We start from the raw sequence: 22,202 nt of genomic DNA, 5'->3' as shown, positions 1-22,202 counted from the left end.
CTTGCTGCTGAGTTCGAGATGAAAGACCTAGGACTGATGCACTATTTCCTAGGCCTGGAGGTCTGGCAGAGACCTGGAGAGATTTTCCTTTCTCAAGGAAAGCATATTGTGAAGCTTCTGGAAAGATTTGGGATGGTGGACTGTAAGTCCGTGTCGACACCAATGGAACTCAACTTTAAGAAGTTGAGTGGCAGCGCTGCAGGGCCTATCTTAGCCAATCCTGCTGAGTATCGTCATCTCATAGGAGCTTTGATGTTCTTAGTGAACACCCGTCCGGACATATGTTTTGCAGTGAATACTTTGAGTCAACAGATGGTTGAGCCTCATCATTTTCACTGGGTTGGTGCCAAGAATCTTTTGAGATATCTTCGGGGCACGATAAACCATGGGCTGAGATACACTGCCGGGAGTGTGATACTCCGGGGATATACTGATGCCGATTGGGCTGGCAGTGTGGTGGATCGTAAGAGCACATCTGGATGTTGTTTCATTCTTGGTTCTGCTTCGATCTCATGGATGAGAAGGAAGCAGAAGTCGGTGACTTTGAGCACCGCGGAGGCCGAATACATTGCTGCTAGTATGGCCTGTTGTGAAGCAGTTTGGTTGAGGAAGCTCTTTAGTGAGCTGTTCCAACATGTGCTAGATACCACTGTAATACTCTGTGATAATCAGAGTGGGATTCGTATGACTGAGAATCCTGTGTTCCACGACCGATCCAAGCATATTGATATCAGGTACCACTTTATCTGGGATATGGTACAGCGAGGCGCCGTAAGGCTCGATCATATAGGAACTGATGAGCAGGTCGCGGATATTCTCACTAAGCCCCTGGGGAAGGTCAAGTTCCTAACCTTCCGTGAGAGTCTTGGTGTCGTGGAAAGACCCTATGATGTGGGTCCTGTTGGACGATGAGCTCTGGGAGCTCTGGGGGGCTTTGGGGATAGCTTCTCGGAGCTATAAGCACTCATAATGCTTCTGCCCCACCCTTGTGATTATTGAGCTGGTTCGCCACTCATTTAATCTGTGCCCCGTATGCATCCTACCCATTGAGTTCAGGGCTCATGGGAAGTACCTCTCATTTGGCCAATGAGGTGTGGAAAAGCTAGAGACTATTAGCAAAGACTGATGGACGCATCAGAGATTGCCGTACTCTCTATCTAGGATGGCATGGTCCAACCACTTGATCTGGGATCAAGATTTGTGAGGTCTGGGACCTCTGGACTGATTATGTCAGTCGGGGAATGATGTCTTTGTGACTGACCCACTTCTGTTCTGAAATAAAGAAGCCAGCAAAGCAAGTTTCGGCGGGATGACTCACGATGTTAATTGCACAAATAGATGGAGTTCTCCCTAGTTGAGAGGGAGTGTTAAATTTGGACAACTATGTCCAAACTCCATGTTCTGATGCTCAGATTAAGAGGCTAATATTTTTGTTGGATTCCTCTTTCTGAGAGGTGTAAAATCCATATAAAAATAGTCTTAATCCGATGAGCAGAACTTATATTTTGAATTTATTATTCTTAATAAATTATATGTGCAAGGTCAGCCCGTTTTGTAATGTAGGCTCACATGCCCAACAGATGTGTCACACACCCTCATTGATGTATATATATACAGGAAAAGCTGGAGAGAATTTAACAACACAACTGACTTGGGTTGACTCATCTACTGGTTGGAGGATTGTTGTGACACATGCTGGGCTGGCTGACCAAAGGAGACTTTGCTGGTTGAAGCATCCTGTTGACTGCCGAAACGAACACATACATTTTTCTTGTTTCTGATTTGTCTTCTGTAAGATCTGCTTATATGCTCTATCTGCATTTTGCTTATCTACTTGTATGATTGCTGTGAGAAAAGTGAAATTGCTCTTAGCATAGAACATCTTCAAAACTTTACATGTGGGCTACTAGGCCGCTGCGCACACAACTGTAGAGCCTTCTCTTACTCTATGACCCAAAGACACGACTTTACACTTCGATCAGACTCAATTCTTCTATTCCATCATTCCTTACTTGATTTCATTAACTACTTTTACAACTTAGAGCCTCGCTTTATTTATACAATCCCATGGTCCGCGGACCATGGGCAGAACTCTCAAGCCAACACTTCATTACAAATATGAGGGTGGGCAACCCTACGACTCATTTACAATCTCGCACTCTGTGCCCACAAAACGCGGAGTCTTTACATTGGATTTGGTCAAAATCTGGGCTTTAAGCCCCAAAACTTCCCTTGGGGGATCTCGCGCTCAACAGGTCCCCAACAAAAACATTGTGACTCGCCTTCGAGTCACTCAGTCAGTGCAGAGATCTTTGCGTGGAGACCTCGCAACTCTGCTTGGACCACTGCGAGATCGGCAGCGCACTGAGCGACTTCCTGCTGTATCTCCTGAACGCATTGTTCAAAGACTGCAGTATCTGAACTACTTCCCTATATGTGCTCCTGCGTCCCCTGCATCTGCGCGAGCTTGCCTTCAATCGTTGCTATGATGACGAAGGCCTCATCAATCCATGGTTGGACGTGCGCCTTTAACACCGCTTCTTTGTGCCGTGCTGCGTCTACTTGCTCCTTAAGTGCCTTGGCTTGTTACAGCCGCGCGAGCCTCTGTATAAGGGCCATCGCTTGCGCGGTTCCTTTTATGTCATCATATTGTTACTGCAGCTCACGCGCCTCTGTCTCCAAGCGCTGTATGTTTGTGTCCTCCTGTAGAGCAGTGAGAACCTCGAATGATTCTTCCAACATTTTGGTGCAGTCCCTCATTGCACTGCTGATCTCTTCTATTCCCATGGTGATGGCCCTGGTGCACTGTTCCCTCACCTCTAGAGGAGTCGAAGACTGCGCCTTCAACTGTAGCTCTGCTATCTGGAGGTTCAACTCCAACTGAACCTTGGCCATCTCGTCTTGCGCCTCACGAACCCCTTCTGCTAACCTTTGAATGCGTGCCTCTGCTCACGCCTCTGATGGGATGGCCAACTTAGGGACCATCTGGCAGGTTTTTTCAAGTACCTGCACTATCTGCTTGTTTTGGAACATGACCCCGTCATGCTGCAAGCTCAACTGGTCCATGTTGATTCTTTGTTCGCTCAACACCTATAATGCGCGACCCTCCCTGGTCTGCAGTTCTGCAGTCACTCTGTCCTGCAGGACATAGAGTGTCTCCCAAGGGACCGCAGCGATGTTGATCCCTACTCCTTTCAACACATTGACCATAGGCTTGTCGGCTTCATTTTCTATAACTAGTGCCCCCTCTAGCTGCACTATTGTGTTGATAGTGTAAATGCACAACATTTCCTCAGCCGCAACCGTTCCTACTACGAGGCTGGTTGAGAGAGTATCAACCTGAGGAGTGCACACCTGCAACTCCTCAATCTGTGCCCGGAGGCCCCCAAACACAATCTAATTCTCCTTCACCAACTGCTGGACGACCTCCGTGGTGACGTCAAACACCTTCTCCCCTATATCATGCAGATCTCCCTCAGTGAGGGTGATCAGGTCGAATGAAGTCTTGGAGGCTTTTGACTTCTTCCACTGCCCCATCTGCTCTCTCGGGCACTGGCGCTTCAACTATGTAGATGCTGGTTCGGGGTTCGCGCCACCCTCCTCTGTCTTTGTCTCCATTTCTTGTTCCTGCTCAGGCGAAGGCGACTTCCGGTCCTCCTGCTCCTTATTTGCCACCTTTTGTGCTTCTACTGCTGCTACCTCTTTTCTTCTCTTCTCTGCCAACTACGCTACCCACAGTTTTTCCTCCTCCTTTTTATGTGCAGCAAAATTTCCTGCTTCCACCGTGAAGATGGCTGGAGCGCGGCACACCAGCAACCACGCCTCAAGTACATCGAAGATAACATCATCCGTGGCCATGTATGGTAGTTCATTCCACATCTTTGCGGGGTCCTTGCGTGCCCTAATGTAGACGTGATGGAAGTCTGCCTTAAACTCTGTGAAGCTTTGTAAGTTGTTATAGATAGTGGGCGATAACCGTGGCTTGCGGTTAATCCCCATTTTGATGTTCATCTCCATGAACACCCAGAATATTTTACTGTCTCGGATCCTGCGCGCGTCTTTAGTGGCCCACAACGAAGCGTACTTCGCGGCCTCTGGGAGATCCCTCACAATTGGGGGGAACTAGCTGTCCTCAGGCAATTCCCCAGCCACCAGCACTATGGACAACAGAAAACATGCATAGTGGAAGGTTTTCCCCTGTTCCAGGAACTCCTGGCACAGGTATTTAGAACAGTTAAACTAGACCCCCTCTACACACTTCTTGGCAAGTGCAACCACTGGCATGGGCACCTCATCCGCGTGACACTTCCGCATGACCTTACCTGCCAGTATCTGAGTCGTGACTTTGAATGCCTTGTCGTTGATACTGGAGATTACGTATCCCCTATTTTTCTTTACCAGCTTATATTTATTTTTCATGGCCTCCGCGATAGCTAAATCACTGCTTTTACCCTCCAAAATGTCTGTTGGGTCTTCCTATTTACAAGGGAGTCGGGTAATTCTATGGATCAGGTGGTCTGTGATGGGGATGGACTCCTCCATCCACAAAAACCCATCATGCACCAGGTAGAGCAGCTTCTTGATGACGAAGATAGTCACTGGGGCGCGATGATAATGCGGCAGCCAGAGCAGGTTCAACAACCTTGCTTTTTAGACGCTGTGTAACCACTTGCAGCTACCCTTGCGCCGTCACGGACCCTGTGACACTTCGTGCCTGCACGTAGCCCTGACATCGCGCAGCTCCTAGGTAGAGTAGTTTATAGTCCCGCACCTCTTTTCAACTGTCTAGGGCACTAAGACTGTGCTTCCGATGGCTAGTCAGGTGGCCATGCCACCTGTATATGGATTCAACCGACCATCACTCAGTTTCCCTGGGAAAAGTTCACCTTCTAACTTTACTATCTCCATTGCGCACTTTTCCATCTACATTGCGCCACCATTGGTGACCCCTTTAGTAACATACGGTCCAATCCAAGGCATTAAAATGATCAACTCTCGTTGGTAGTCCCTAAATTCGTCCATGTACTCGCGCGCATCCTGTTTGATCACCATGGTTTGCTTATCAAGAAAGTCCTTCTGTAATCCTTCCTCAAGCTTCTTGACTTCTGCTTCCACCATGGCGCTTTTGTCCCTCAACCAAACTATTTCCTTCATGAGTTCTTGAAGCCTAAGATTACCCTACTGTATCTCTTCATCAGGTCCCAAGTGTTCTTCATCGAGTTCTTCCAACTGCGCGATCCCTTCTTCCGAGGCTCTGCAAACTGTCATATCCGGGGGCGCTGCTATCTGTGGACTAGGCATGATATACTCCATCGGCATTATAACATTCACTCCAAAGGGCTAATTAGAAGTCGTCTGTTCCATTAGTTTCTTGCACGTTGCCCTATAAGCCCATAGGATTGTTGGCACGCACAGGTCCTAATCGTCTCGCTGCGCATTACATACCTTGTTCAGCGCTCCACACACTTTGTGAAAGGCTTCCGTGCGGATAGCTTTCTGCACGCTCGTTCTTTCCACATTCTGTCGTTCCAACCTGAAAATCCAATTGTGCGATTGCCCCCCCCAACACATGCTTGTTGACCATCTCTTCCAACGCGCAGTTTGTGTGTATCCGCGAAGGTTTTTTACCATAGGTCTGTACCCATCTTGACAGATGTGCACGCGGACCATCCTAGCCATTGTATCTAGCTGTCGGCCGCCCCATATGCTTCCCAAACCGTGTGCGTATCATCCTCCTACATGTGCGCCGATCATCAACGTTTCCTTTGTGCGTACCCCACCACCTCGCGGACGTAGCGCACAGTACCCAATTCAAGGCTTCGAATTGTTGCTTCTCTGGCACCTCTCTTTTAAATCTGTTCAGGGAAGCACTACCTCTCCTAATCCATCGTAAGTAGGTAAATCTATTGTTTCCGTTGATACATAGTGCAACAATATTGTCATCATATTATAGTTTAATGTGGTTACCTCGTGTAACGATTCTGCCACTGCTCTATCTCCTCATCTGAATCTGAAGTACAAGAGCTTTTGTGCTCCCACGAAATTCGCCCATTTGTGGTAGGGTTTACCTGGTCTTGGTCTTGCACTGTTATCCTATAGACGCAATCCAAGTCATCGTCACTTTCGTAGTCATGCACTGGCTCTATATAGCGCCATCCTTCGGCGGGGTCCAAGGGTATGATTATGTGTAGTGACTTATTTTCAAAGATCATTTTGCGCTTCTTCAGATTAATCACCCCGTTCATGTTAGTGGCCCAATCAATTCCTAAGAGTGCGGGGTAGGGATTGTTGTCATCAATAATCTCTATCACTTCAAAATCTGCTAGCGCGCTCGCTCCCTCAACATCCATAGTGATTCCCTATAATCACCCCATGGGTATTATCTTCTGTTGGTTCGCCATTCGCAGCTGAATATGGGACCATTGCAGCGTAGGCCTCCCCATTCGCTCCCACATCTGTTTTGGCAGGACATTCGCATCTGATCCTAGATCCAAAACTCCTTGGTCCATCTCGTATTCCCCAATCTGCGCGGTTAGCCTCATCTCTCTCTCCATTCTTGTCTTGTGTTTTCTGATCTTTCAGACTATGCACGATTCTCCTGGCACGGTCCCAGTGCATCTGTTAATGAGTTCCTGTAACCCCTTTACGGCCTTACTGTCACGCAGTAACTTCATGCATGTTTCTAGTAACGTCGTAAGCATAGATGGGTTCATCTCCGGCTCCGATTTATCTCTGCTTCCTGAAGTGGAGGCATCAATGAAGCTCTTCTTAGCTTCCATAAAGGTTTCCTTAGAGCGCTCCAAATCAAACTCTGCTTCTTTCGCCGGAGCTTTGTGAACCTAAGTACTTTCTTCTGGTTGTTTGCCTTTGTCATCTCCTGTCACGTTTCCACTTCGGAGCATCATATTCACATTTGGATCCTCCTCGCGCGGCTCAGACCTCATCATCTGCAGGTTCTGAGTCGGGGGAGGTGTTAGACCTCCTTTGTCGCGTATCCTAGCTATCAGCGTAGGACAATCTTCCGTCTCATGATCAAACAAGGTATGATACAGATATGATGGGCGCGTTCGGTTCGTACAATCGCGGGCATAATGTCCTGGCCCTCTGCAATTGTAGCATATTATCTGTCCACGACCTCTTCCTGGTCCTCCTCCACCTCGGTCTCGTCCGCGCCCCTAAAATCCTGTTCGTGCCACTCGTGCACTCTAGTCTAGGGGCCACGTTTCAACCTGAACTCTGTAGGTGGGAGTTCTGTCCATCATCAACTCATAACTCCTACAATTGCACTCATCATGTCCCACTGACCTACAAAAGTTACAGAACAATTGCTGCGAATTCTGTGTGTACTTCTGTAACAAATGGCAGTTGTTTGTAGCATGCTTTCCTCCTATTTGACAAATTGCGCACCACAAAGCAGGCACTGCACTCGGTCCTGCTTGTGCTTCCAGCCTTAACGGCATCGGTCCTCCTCCCGTGAGGTAATTCGCGAACACCAGGCAATGGTCTTTATCATGGCCCTGAACCTTGCATTTTACGCACCACACCTCTTCATGCACTTTTGGTCGAGCTGTCCGGTCCTGTTTCAGACTCTGCATCTCGAGGAATAAGTTCTTCAACTGCGCGTGGATCTGTTGAACTCCAAAGTTAGGATCCTGCATCGAGGTTTCATGCAGCCTCATTGCTATCTCTAAGGCTTCTGCTTGAGTTGTTAACTTCTGTTGTGACAACGTGCTCCTCAGATGTGGCATTAGTGACGCTAAAAACCATTCACGGTGCTGTCCATCTGTCAGATTCATATTATCTCCACGAATCATACACTTCAGCCTCTGATCCAACTCCCACGGAGTTTCACCGGGTAGCATCGTGATATCCTTGAATCTAATGATCGACTGTGCTTCAGACTTCGGCCTGCTAAATTCTCTGTTTAGCATTCTTTGGATCTCTGTCATTCTTGCATTTGGATCATCATTGGAGTACTTAATATACCAGGTCAGCGCGTGGTCCTGCAGGGCACTAACCAGTGTCTCTTTCTTGATATTTTCATCTATAACTCCTTGCACTTCCCATACAGCTCTTATCACGAACCAGAACTGGTCCGGATCCTCATTCCCCAAACCTTTGAACACAGGAAACTTCACTGTGCTTGCCATATTGAATCGTGATGGCGGTGGTGGTGGTATGGGTGAAGATGGAGGTGATGGTGGTGAAGCTGGTGGCAGTGTGGGTGGGGGTGGTATTCACGGGATTCTTTGCCTTATCAGATTGATCGCACTTCGCGGTGAGACCTTCGCGAGCTCTTCCTTGCCCCCTCGCGGAGGTGAAATCAAAGGGCTATTCTTTGGTCCCTTACTTCCCTCATTTCTGTAGGTTTTTTCGCTTCGCGTAGCTCTAGACATCAAGGTAACTACATAACCCTTTTCTCGCACAATAAAATTTTAATCCAAGTGTTCAAAGACTTTACATACTTACCTCGCGGTCCTTTGAGAAAGCATCGCTCTGCCTCGCTATAGCTAACCGATGTGTTAACTGCAAACTCAGTAATGAATCCTCCTATAATTCGATCGAGCCAGTGGTCAACGGCGTGCGTGATCTAATCCTTCAATGCTTCCAATTTGCGCACCAATTCTAGGGTCCACACAATAGGACCGTCAAGCTTCCACCTTCCTTGGCTATCTGCTAGCTTCGCGATCCACTCGTACAGCTCAGTGGGAAAAGATGTGAAGAAGATTTCGTGGATCTCTGTGTACAGGTAGCAGTCTAACCACTCTTCTTTTGACAGTCGCGGGTTCCTGTTCTCCTGTGCCGCGAACTCGTGAATTATTTTGTCCAACCAACCTTCAATTTCCTTCTTTGTTGGATTCCAATAATATGACATCAGACATCTCTATGCAAATTTCAGTCCTGGCAACAGAACCATTTGTTGGCTTGAGGGGGCCTGACCCAGGCTCGGAGTTAATTAGCCAAACAAATCCTTGTACTACTGGCCCTTTCGGCAACAGCCCGCAGAGTGCGGACTGAGGTCTCACTCGAAGCAGTATGGGGGATTGTTGGAACCAAGTTTCCGCACCCTTGAGATGTTTGAAGGGTCGACTTAGTCCAACCAGGAATGACTTCGTGCAGGTCACTTCACGCACTCTCTTGTCTTGTGAGGTCTTCGCACTCTGTTATAATCACCTTCGCGTAACCCTAATCAGGGTGTTACACTAAAATTTGTCACCATGACTATTGCAGTCAGTATGGCTCCATCAACAACCATACTGTCCTCCTTGGCAAGTCTTATACCTCTGCTCCTCATGTCAAACTCCAAAAAAGAGAGAAAGCCTTTAAAAACTCAATATAACTCTGGTTTCGCACTTTCTCTTACTCTTACCTGCGTGCATGCACCTCAAGTTCATAATACCTGCGTACTTGTACGCTCTGTCTGTAAAGGGGTGGGTGCGTACCCCTGTAAAAGTCAAAAGGCGCAAGTTTTACTTCAAAAAACTTACTTGCGGTCGATTCTAGAGCATTCTAGAAGATGGTTTGACGTGGATTGAGCGCCTCCAGATGGTTCATGCATCCCAATGAAAGAGGAACTTATCCCATGAAGAGGGGAACTATCCCTTTGAAAGAGGGGCTTATCCCATTGATGGTGGACCTGTTTAACTTCCTCCAAAGCATTATAAATACAGGCATTGGGCCAGGGGGAGGGAGGTTGAAAGCTGAACATTCTTAAGGGTAGATGCTGCTGAAATTAGGACTCCCTTATAGAGCTTGAGAGGAGAGATTCCAATCCTTTCTTAGCTTCATTTGGAAGTGGGTGAGCTGATCAAAGTAGAGGAGAACTCTTGCTGGACCCTGGGAGGGACCTGCACAACACCAAGGCACTGGTTGTAAGGTTTCTTTTGTTTCCAATTAATACAATTAAGTTCATTTTTCTCAACAAGTTGTTATATATAATTTGTTTCATAAACTCCTTGGTCTTTATGATGAATATGTTTTATTATATGAGTTATTTAGGTGCTATGTAATCGTTTGCTTGTTAGTGAATGCAGGCTTCAAGGAGAAGGAGCTCATCTGGATCGAAGAGGCTTGGCTGCTACAAACAGCGTTGGACTAAAGGTAAGACTTGAACACCTGGTTGATTTTATTTTAAATGCATATTTAGGGAAAGATGGTGCTTGATTGTCTTGTTTGTCACTAGAAAGCCTTAGCTTCTAGGGAGGTCGGTTTTGTCCGCAAAATTGACTCTTTCCGCATGACAAAATGGCGACTCCGCTGGGGATCCATGGATTTGATTGATTTCTCTTTTGATTGATACTTTGATTTGAGAAAAGTCGATTTCTTTCTAGTTTTTGACTGAATGACTGTGAATTTGAGTGGAATAGCTTAGGATTGAGTTAGTTTTTTATTTTTCTTGTTTTTGAGAGCAGTACGCACCCTCTGCGTTAAGCACAATGCGTACCTATACGCACTTCTGCTTTGCACACAGAGCTTGGCCGCACCTGTGCAAATGGGCTGCCTGCGTACTCTGTCAAAAGTTTAGAAAATTTCAATTTTTTTCTTTTTACCTATTAGATTTTGTTTTTAGCTTATTTGTTGCTGCCCAGATCTGCTGGTTACCTGTCAGAAGTTTTCATCTAAGCTTGTTTCATTAGCATCGAGGGTTTTAGTGAGGTTCATAGAAATTCTAGCCCTAGGTTTGATTTTTGTATGGTCTTGTAGTGACTTTGGCTTTAGAAGTTGTAAAAACCTTGGATATCCCTGGTCTTTTCAGTCTTCTTAGGAGTTAGACCATTCGTAAAATCCACCTTTGTGAGAAACCTACTGTTGTGTTGTCTCTTTGCGGAATTTCGAGAAGGCTTGTTTGTTAAGCTGTGAATTTCATTCTTAAGAAAAAGAACAAGAGTTTTTTTTTTATTTTTGTTTTTGACTGATTTATGATTCTGCATGAATTAGTCCTTGGTTGAATTGTAACTGAGTAAAACAACCTGGAATTATATTTTGTAGGCTTTTACCTCATTAGATTTGCTTTTAGGAAAATTTCTCTTAGATTTTCATAGATTTTAAAATTGATTTTTGTTAAGTAGTTTTACATGCTTTGTTAAAATAGAAAAAATACAAAATCTCTTTTGAAGAAAGCTTGTTTTAGTAGCGTTTGAAGTCTTTGAAAAGAGAAAGGAAGTTTTCGTGAAATAATTAGTGGTCTTGTGTTGTGTGCTTTGGAAAAGATAAAGAGATTTTTTCTTTGATCTTCATTGCTCAGAAAGTTGTCTTTATAAATTTTGCATTCTCCAACTCTCTTAGCTAGGGAATTCATTGAAAAGGAAAGATTGTTTTTTCATCCTAGGTGCATCTTTTTAGTGGATTTGAGTCAAGTCTACACATCATCAGTTTCATCTCCGCTACCTATTGTCCTAAAGAAAAGCCATAAAAATTAACTCTTAAAGTAAAATTAACTTAGTAACTTTTTATTTACTAGGGCTCTGATACACCAACATAGATCAGGCTAGTGTCTTGGAGTAGGAGAATAATTAACTCTCCAAGACAGTAAAAACAAACAAGTAGCTTATCTTGTGGTAGGATAAATCCAATTGTTACATTTATGCTATGGGAAAGCTCCTCTTAAAGGAGAAGCACGAGATCGTGTCCGAACCAGTGAGGGGATCAATCCTCCTTCATTGGGAACGACGCCAGATATGCACGTACTACAAATGGTAAACCTCGGATTAACCATTGTCGAGGAGCCTAGGGTCACTTGTCGGTAAACCTTGGATTATTGTCAAGGAGCCGGCAAGGGGATTGAGCTTGTTACTCTGCCCTTGCGTGCGTATCGGATCGTAGACTGTTCCCCCAGGTATATTTGTTGCTGTTGGTGACCTTAGTGACTATTATCTTTAGGATTCTTCCTAAGGTGACGGTGGAGGGAAGATCCCACTGTACCTGGAGCAGACGTCAACTAGACTCACTTGGATTTTCTGGGGGGTTCACTTCACTCGAGACGGTTAAAGTGGAGGAACTTGGTCCAGTCTATTCATTAAGCAGGTTGCCGGGGTAACTGTTCCACCCGCCATTTCTGTACTGAATTCTGCGATGTTGGATTTCATCACCAACTAGTGTTTTCGGTCCGGAAAGTTACTGTTTGTTTGTGGTTTGACGCCCTAGATTCTTTAGGCGTGTGATTCGAATTTGTTTGGTTCTTTAGAGACTTTAGGCGGTTTGCTTTGAGATTTTACTTTGTTTGCGTGTGCAGTAGTTAAATTTTTTTAGCTGTGGCTGAATTACCAAGACAGTCCCGTAGATTTCGGGGCCAGTCTCCCGAGGTTGTAACCGTGGCTGATTTGTTGAGGAAGTCCCGTAGACTTCGGGGCCAACCTCCTGAAGAAGTCCCGGGTCATTACGAAGGTTTGAAAGTCCTCGTAACTCCTAGTGGCAGTAAAGTAGGGTCACCTGAAGAAGGAGAGTCTTCGTTGGTTGTTCATCCTGATTACCAAACTCTAGAAACAGGTTATAATCCTGAAGCTATTTCGGTTTCCGAACTTGCTGGTAGCTTTTCATCTACTAGTGATATAGGCGAAGAACCTGAGATATCTGAGCCTGTTACTCCAACATCGGGGTTTGTCTCTCCAACTTCTAGTGCTCCTAATTCACCTAGGGTAGAAAGAGTAATCACCGAGAATCTTCCTTCTGGTTTGATAGCTATTGAAGAACTTGCTCCAGAAGAAGAAATAGGCATCCCTATCCCTGAAAATCAACCTGTTATTGATCTAAGGGAGCGTGAATCAATTTTTTACAGTCCACCCAGAAGTACTACTTGGTATCTTTCTTTAACTAATTATTTGGAAAACCCAGGGTTAAGTTTTTCTCCACCTCGTGCTCCTTATCCACCTAGAGGTCTTTATACTCTTGTAAATATGTCTGGTCAGTCGTCCATGTTTACTCAATCGCCTGAATCTTTTTTGTACGGCGGTCCTTCTGTTCCCTCTGGGTATCAGGCACTTTCTGGTACTTTTTCGGGAGCATCTCCTCAACCCATTGAACAAGGGTTATTCACTGGAAGCAATGGTGCAAAGCCGTTGAGCGTAGAAGGCGTTCTTATGATGTCAGGTTCTATTCCCAATTCTCAACCTCAAGGTGGCCAGTTACCGCCTGGGGGGCAGCCTCAATTAACGCTTGGGGGGCAACCTCAAGGTACACAATTTGCATCTGGGGGGCAGCCTCAATTAACGCTTGGGGGGCAACCTCAAGGTACACAATTTGCATCTGGGGGGCAACCTCAAGGACAGTACGTGCCTACGGTACAATACATTCCTCAAGGTCAACCCCAGACTCAATATGTACCCCAAGGTCAACCCCAGTATCAATTTATACCTCAAGGTCAACTCCAGTATCAGTACATGCCTCAAGGGTATCTACCCCAAGGTCAGTACTCGAATCAAGGTTTCCAACCACCACAAGGTCAATCTTATGTTCAAGGTACGGGAAATGTACCTTTCAATTATCAATCCTACCCTCAACCCGGTTATGGATCTCAATATCCTCAACCTGTTATGGGTCAATACCCTGGAATGAAAATAGTGTGGGATCCATCGCAAATTCAACAGGTGTTGCAGCCAAATGTACAGTTGTCATCTCAAACTGGACAACCCTTAGTTTCTGGTTCACCCCAGCAACCAGTCCAGTCTAATATTCAAACTTCTGTACCTTCGGTAGTTTCTCAGTCTGGGCCTATTGCACCTAGTACTCCATCTCAAATGACTGCTGCAACTGCCGCGACATTTGTTCAATCTACCCCACTTACTTCTGGAGTATCGATAGCTCCGGTTTCTACTGTTCCTGTATCTACTCCTCAGACATCTTTACCATCGTCTGGATCCACGATTCAAACTACGGTTCAGATGCCTGTAGGACAACTTGGTTTAAGTACGGTTGTCACAAGTCAACCACAATTCACTTATCAACCGTACCAGGGACAGTACCAATTCGGTCCTGCTGTCCAGCAGCCAGTTTATCAGTATCAACCGTATCCTGGGTACACTTATCAACAACCACAACAACCCCAGTACGGTCCGGTTAATCCTGGTTTTCCGGGAGGATACAATATCCCGAACGCGATTCCTATTCCAAGTTATCCCGGATATCCTCCTCCTAGGGCTGGTCTCGTGACCCAGAGTTTTAGGGATCCTAATCGGCAGTTACCGTTTATCGCAACTTTGGACTTGCCTGATTTGTCGCGCCTAACGAACGATCCAATTAATTATCTTCCGTTTTGGCCGCCAATGCCGAATAAGTTGCCCAGTGACATTCCCAAGTTCGAAGGTAAATCTGGAGAGGACCCGTCGAACCATGTGATGACTTACCACCTCTGGTGTGCCTCCAATTCCATCTCGGATGATTCGATCCGCTTACGTCTTTTCCAGCGCACTCTCATTGGTCTTGCGGCCAAGTGGTATATCGAGTTACCACGGGCCTCTTTTTATAATTTTAGCCAGTTAGCTACTTCGTTTTTAACTCATTTTCAGTTGCCGGTCAGATATGATAATGGCATGGAGTTACTAACTTCATTAAAGCAATCGACGTCCACTTATATTTCCGATCATATTCATGAATGGAGACGTCGAAGGCGGTTAGTGAAAGTTTTTATCCCGGACCAGATCTTAGCTGAATGGTTTGTTAAATCATTGTTACCGAAGATTACTGAAGATGTAGCTAAGGCCAGAGTAGTTACTGAGGAGCAAGTGATTGCTCAAGCACAGTACCTTGACTTAGTTTATACTCAGTCAGGTACGTTACACGAAAAGATCCCCGATCTTCCCAAGTCAAATCAAATAGCTGCTGCTCCGTCAGGGTCTCATGCTGCTGATGGCATGATTGGTACGGTGAACACTAAAAGCAAGAAGAAATCCTCCAAGAATTCTTCTCCTATCATAACCTTGCCTGATTCCCCGACAGGAGATTCTTCTGCAGAGGTTTCCGCCGATGTTCACGTTGTAGAGTCATCTACAGCTAAATCAAAATCCGGTGGAAAGAAGAAAGGAAAGAAGAAGAATAAAGCAGACAAAACTCCAAAGGAGAAAACTGAAAAATCGGAAACCAATGACGAAAAACGCAAACCTCGATATCCTTGTCTTATTTGTGAAGAGGAACACTTTACAAGAGACTGCCCTCATCGAGCAGAGGTTGCGAATATTGTCAAAGGTTCCCAAACTCCTGCTGTTTTGAGGGATCCATTTCCAAATCAAGATAGCAAGATGATAGGTTCTTCCTCGAATGCCAATGAAGAACCCATATTGATGATGTCCCATGTAAGGATTGCGACTCGATCGCAAGATTATGGTAGTAAAAGTCCTGTTGATGGCAAAGAAGCAGAATCTTCTCATTCTAATCCATCAACCTCAACTCCCGGTTCCAATCCACTACAGATCGAGAAGCCTAATCCAAACTTAGTAATCAAACCGCCCACCAAGGGTATACTTCGAAAGTCTGCTTTCAATCCACATGCGAGAGCGGCCCAGAATTATAACATTGTTGAGGACTTAGCTGTTTCACCCTCAGCAATGTCGGCTTTGGAAGTGCTGCAATCATGCTCAGCACAGCGTAAATTACTTTTGTCGGCTATAGGAGCTGTTGATGTTCAGGACCCGAACCTAATAATCTTTGATCTAGAAAACAATACACCGCATTTGCCTCATCAAATGGCTTTCAAGATCCCAGTGATAGTAAAAAACAGGCCTATTCATCGGACTGTAATTGATGAGGGAGCTTCTACGTGTATTATGTCGATACAATGTTGGAGATCGCTTGGTTCTCCTTCACTAAATCAATCCCCGACAATTCTTAAGACCTTTGATGGCCGTGGGTTTCATCCTTTTGGCATTCTACAGGATTTGCCTATAGGGGTTGAAGGAAAAACCGTTAGTCTAGATGTGGAGGTGGTTGATGCCCCTTTAGACTACAACCTTCTCTTGGGTCGAAGTTGGTCTTACGCTATGACAGCGGTCGTTTCATCGGTCTTTCGAGTAATAAAGTTTCCACATAATGGCAAGATCGTAACAATAGACCAGCTGGCTTACTTTTCATCCGACCCAGCCTCTTCAGAGAGTATTCAGCATGTCGGTAAAACGACTATCCCATATAAGGATGTTGGAGTAGGATTAGTTAAAGATGCCGGTTTACTGGGAACTTTTCCTTTTCCTCCTATCAACGCATTGTATTCATTTGCATCCATTCATATGATTACATCAGACACCATTTTTTATGACGATCCTTGGATCGTTCCTTCTGAATCTGAGATAGACTCATTTGGTGATGCTATGCCTTTGAGTCCATATGAAATTGCCTATGAAGCCGTGCAATCTTTTACCGATCCGCGTTCAATCGAAAAAGACTTAATGAATGTGGTCCGTGAGGAATCACTTTTCACATCAACCTCTGAGTTAATAACATTTCCCGAAGTTGTTTCATCTGACGAGAAACTTCGTGAAGTCCTATGTGTAGATGATTTACCATGGGAAGATCTCCATCACAGATCTTCGTTTTTACTTGAGGATGATCGTTTTGAAAATGATTTCTCATCAATTTTTACAGCTGAATATGTCAAGGAAGCTCAGAATCCCATGAAACATCCTGATTCAGAGCTAAATTTGGGAAACATCTCTCGAACTATTCCCATTGACATTTCAGTTAAGCCTGGAATTGTTGAGAACATTCATATATGTGCCTTGTGTACAGATGACGAAATTCAGACATACAAGGCCCTATTTCAAGAATTCCACGACGTGTTTGCCTGGTCCTATGAGGAAATGCCAGGAATTGATCCCGCGATTGTTGTTCATGAGATCAAGACTTACCCGGACGCTAAACCCGTCCGGCAACGTTTGCGTCAGATTCACCCACGAAAAGCGGCTGCAATTAAAGCAGAAGTTGAAAAACTGTTGAAAGCAGGTTTCATTTATCCGATCTTGTTAACGGATTGGGTATCGAATATTGTTCCGGTTAACAAAAAACAGGGAACAATAAGAATATGCATCGATTATAGGGACATTAATCGAGCTTGTCCAAAAGACAACTACCCAACACCCTATATCGATCAAATCATTGATGATTGTGCCGACAGTGAAATATTTTCCTTTATGGACGGTTTTTCCGGTTACAATCAAATCAATATTCTACCTGCCGATCAACCAAAAACGGCTTTCATTTGTCCATGGGGGACATTTGCTTATTGCAAATTACCTTTTGGGCTTAAGAATGCCGGAGCAACTTTTGAAAGGGCGATGTCTTATGCGTTTCATGACATCAAGCACATTGTGCAACCCTATCTCGATGATTTGCCTGCTCATTCATTACATCGAGCTGATCACCTTGTCCATTTACGTGCAATTTTTATAAGGTGTAGGCATTATCGTATTCGGTTGAACCCACACAAATGTGTCTTCTGTATAGAAACGGGTCGGTTGCTGGGGTTTGTAGTTTCAAAAGCCAGCATTCGCGTTGATCCGTCGAAGGTCGAAGCTATCATCAAATTGCCTCCCCCTTCAAGTCTTTGCCAACTCCAAAGTTTGCAGGGGAAAGCAAACTTTTTACGACGATTCATTCCTAACTATGCCGAGGTTACAAATGGTTTTACACGGTTGTTGAAACAGAACGCTCAATTCTCTTGGGATGAGATAGCTCAGAAATCTTTTGATGCACTCAAGCACGCGTTGACCCATGCACCATTGCTGCATCCTCCCAACTACAACCAGGATTACTTTTTGTATCTCGCCGCCTCCCATTCCACCATTGGAATGGTCTTAGTTCAGGAAGATGAATTCGGAACGGAACATGTGATATATTACCTTAGTCGGACGTTAAATCCAACTGAGCTAAAATACTCACATGTGGAGAAATTGGCATTGGCAGCCGTTCAGGATGTCCAACGTTTTCGTCACTACATTTTACTACGTAAAACTACAGTCATTTCGGATTGCAACCCTATGATCTACATTTTGACCAAACAATTGCTAGGGGGCAAGTACTCTAAATGGATTGTTATCCTGCAGGAGTTCGACTTGGAGTTTGAGAAATCTAAGTCTAAGAAATCTTTAGTTTTTGCAGAGTTAATGTGTGACTTCCCGCGTGCTGACACGGAAACTGTGGCAGAGGAGCCCATTGCGGACAAATCTTTGTTTCTAATCAGCACTTTAGATCCGGGGAATGGGGATATCATCGTCTATCTCCAAACCCAATTCTTTCAGCCCGAAGTTTCAAAGTCGGAACATCGGAAAATTCGATTCCAGTCCCAACAATACAAAATTATTGGAGATACTCTTTATCGCCGTGGGGTGGACTTGGTTTTTCGACGTTTCTTAACACATGAGGAAGCTGAAATGGTTTTGAATGACTATCACTCTGGAGCGTGTGGCAGTCATATGTCTGGGTATGCCACAACCCAAAACATATTGCGCGCTGGCTACTTCTGGCCGTCCTTGTTTAAAGATTGTATTATTGCGGTCCGAAAATGCCACAACTGTCAAGTATTTGATCGAAAGATGCGCGCTCCACCTGCTCCTCTCCACCCTATAATTGCCGTTGGTCCTTTTGCCAAATGGGGTATCGATTTTATTACATGTAACCCTCACTCGGCCGGGTGGCATGTGTATATCATCCTTGCGGTAGATTATTTTACTAAGTGGGCCGAGGCGATGCCTACATTCGAGGCAGACGGCAAGACAGCTGCAATTTTCGTGTTCAATCATATAATTGCTAGGTTTGGTGTCCCACAAGCGATAATCACTGACCATGGGCGCCATTTTCGAAACGTTATGATGACAGAACTTACCGGCCAGCTTGGTTTGCCACGATAGTTCAACTCTTTATTATCCACAAGCGAATGGTCTGGTTGAATCTATCAACAAAGTTTTAGTTATCATGATCCAACGAATCATTGGTATTCATCGATCGAATTGGCACAACATGTTATTTTCAGCGCTTTGGGCGTACCGAACCTCAGTAAAAACATCAACAGGGTTCACTCCTTTCCAACTAGTTTATGGTTTGGAAGCTATGCTACCCATTGAATGCGAAATCCCGTCACTGAAAATGGCCATCAAGTTACTTCTAGCTACTTCCGAAGAGGAAAAGCGTTTATTATACTTAGCTCAATTAGATGAGAATCGACGTAATGATGCATTGGCGATCGAGACTCACGCAAAACGTATGAAAGCTCAGTATGATCGAAATGTGACCCTTTGAAATTTTTCGGAAGGAGACCTAGTGTTATTGTATGATCAAGCTAATGATAAATTAGGTGCTGGAAAATTCGTTCCTATGTGGCATGGGCCCTACATTGTCAAGCGAAAGCTAGCAAAAGGGGCCTATGAGTTGGTAGACTTTGACGGGGACTCTTTAGGTAAACCCAGAAATGGTATTTACTTGAAGAGGTATTATGCTTAGAAGAATGGGTATGGAGATTTTTAGTTAGGTTAGTTTTTCTTTCTAGCTGGTGTGTTTGTTAGTTTAGACAGTGTGTTAGCTTAGAGAGTGTGTTTTCGTCGTTATTCTGGCTTATCTTGGTTTTACTCTTGATATTGCAGATGTCGATGCCTCTCCAAACATACATTGGATTTGCTGATGGTGCTTGTCGTAGTACACAGAATATCTCTTCCGCAGCTTGGGTTATCTATTCGCCCTTTGACGAGTTAGTTTCTATGCATGGGGTGAGCCTCGGTCAAACAACAAACAACATTGCGGAATACAGTGCAGTGATTGAGTTATTGTCTGAATCTATTTCATTTGGGATTCGGAGTTTGATAGTGAGGTTAGATTCTGAACTCGTTGTATTACAACTTAATAGAGTGTATGCCATTAGAAATCCAGTGTTATTAAGGTTATTTTTGAGAGTGCGTCTCTTGGAACGTGAGTTTGATTACATTGAATATCAACATATTCCAAGGTCTTTAAATACATTAGCAGATGCAATTGCTTCTCGAATGTTAAATAGACATTTGCAATAATCATACATGTAAATTTAAAACCATTTCATAACATGATTTACAAGATAAGCCGGTAATAATGATATATATATAGATAGGAGTGTGTCAAAAAATACATCGTCTTCGATCATAGGTTGAAAAACACCTTATGATCGGCAAAAATGATAAGTACAAAAAACCAAAATGTCACATGTGTCTACAAAACGACCATCCAATCACTGGTGATGATCTCTATATGACACCATTGCACGGGCCACCCTACACAAGAACCTCCTAAAAGGTCCTGGGACCCCGACTACATAGCGTTGAAGCCTGATTGGAATGTCATCTATGGTAGTCTCCGGTATATCTGCTGTAAGACGCTCTAGGTCACTTTCCAACTCAGCCAAAGTCTCTGTGGCCTCGTCCTGTGGGGCCGGTGCTGCTGCAACTGGTAGTCTCCTCTCGTAAGGCCGGAGATTGGCTGGACGTCGTGGACCTACATCTGCATTTTGAAAATTATTACTATAATTTTTGAGACGATATAAAAACAAACAAAAAAATAGATAGTTTAAAAAACTTGTGAAAAATGAATTACTTGTATCATCCCATTGTTCTCCCGGTGGAAGAACCATGTCTGGATCTCCACGAAAATCAACTCCGGCATAAGGAAAATCCTGTATAGAAAAGATCTGGTCTTCTAACCAGTGAAAGTACTCCGGAGTAAATCGGACAACCTCCGTCCCCTCATCAGGATGACGGGCCATAACCGCAACCCAACGCATCAATTTGGGCTCTCGAGGAAGCCCAGCCTCAACAGTGAGCTGCTGTGGGATCAGCATCAGAACCCTCTCTAAGCCAAAACTCACAACTAAAGCCCCATAACCAAAGGTCTTTAGCTGTCCGTTTTTGGCTCTAGTCAGTTGGACTTTTACATTGGCCAACACAGCATCACACCAGTTGAAAATGGTACCTCGATAGCAATCAATCACCATCCGTATCTGGGATCCAGTGGCAATGTGTAAAGTGGCAGCCTCGCAAAGTCTGGTAACTGTAAAGACAATCACCATAAGTTCAGGACGGGATATAGTTTTGATCTCTATCCCCTTCTCTTGAGACTGAGTGTTACACCACTCTTGTCGGAGACTAGCGACAGACTGGCCACTTGGCCTAGTCCCGAACAGAGTCAAGTGTTCGCCTCTCTTGGGCAAACCAATGAGAAAGTAGATATCTGCCGGCTCCATCTCAAGCTGGTGCCCTCCAATATAAAAACACTAGTCCTGAACGTTCCACCTTTCTACCAGCCACTCTAGAAAGCTCACTTGGGCCCTCATGCCAGGTATGGCCCAGTATTTATAAAGGCCGCATGCCTTCAAAGCATCGATTGATGGTTGATGATTAATGGCGGCCAAATCAACATCTTCGTGCTCTCTCTCGTGCCAATCGAGCATGGTGAACAATCTACATGACAAAAAACATCCATTAGATTCCATGAAATCAAAAATTTTTGGTCCTTTTTGGAGAATTTAGGGTTTAAAAACTTGTTGCGCGGAGTACGCACCCCGCCTTTAGGAACAGAGCGTGGGTACGCAGGGTCCCTGAAGGCAAGGTGCGTACCCCCGACATTTTTCCAACTGAGAAAATGTCGGGGTACGCGGGTCCCTAGTGTGGTGCCTGCGTACGCCGAGAGGCGGTCTTTGAAACCCCAAAACCTCCCAAAAATGAAATCTGGGGCCTTAAAAAGAATTCTAAACGGATGAAATTAAAGAGGAGGATGTTGAAAATTACCTGGAAGAGACGACGTTCGGTTTCGATGGTCGGATTCTCCGCAATGTCCACGGGAAGTTTCTTGCCAAAAGCCCTTTTTCTCTCCTCAACAGTAAAATGGTAAAAATGAATTGGTAAAAGCCCTTTTTATAGGTTTTTTGGGTAAATAAATGGTAAATTTGTTTATTTTTCACCATGAAAAAGTATTTTTCAAAGTATTTTTATCTATCTTCAACAGGTATGAGTAATGTGTTGGTTTTTGTGCAGGATAAAGGATTTTCAGGGAAAATTGTCATTTTTTACAAACAAAAACATCAGAGTCATCTTTAAGCCCTTTTCTGACTCCTAAAACATGAAAAGATACCTGAGCGTTTCTTTTACACTCGTTAAAATGGAATTAAAAGACGGTCCTCTTACAACCCTTTTCTGACCGTAAAAACATGAAAAGATTGCCGGATTTTTGTCGTTTCAAATTCGATATTGGAAATAAAACGACGTGTC

At 44.6% G+C, this 22,202-nt stretch overlaps 1 pseudogene; it reads left to right on the top strand.

The window, feature by feature from the left end:
- The first annotated feature begins 4,175 nt into the window (after positions 1-4,175).
- LOC149211434 (cation/H(+) antiporter 19 pseudogene) overlaps positions 4,176-22,202 on the top strand; it is a 61,745-nt pseudogene continuing 43,718 nt past the window's right edge.

This window comes from Pinus tabuliformis, chromosome 1_1 (assembly GCF_031772625.1).
Source record: "Pinus tabuliformis cultivar Carrire ecotype Pingquan chromosome 1_1, CPIR1, whole genome shotgun sequence".
Lineage (NCBI taxonomy): Eukaryota > Viridiplantae > Streptophyta > Pinopsida > Pinales > Pinaceae > Pinus > Pinus tabuliformis.
This window is presented reverse-complemented; position numbering and strand designations above follow the sequence as displayed.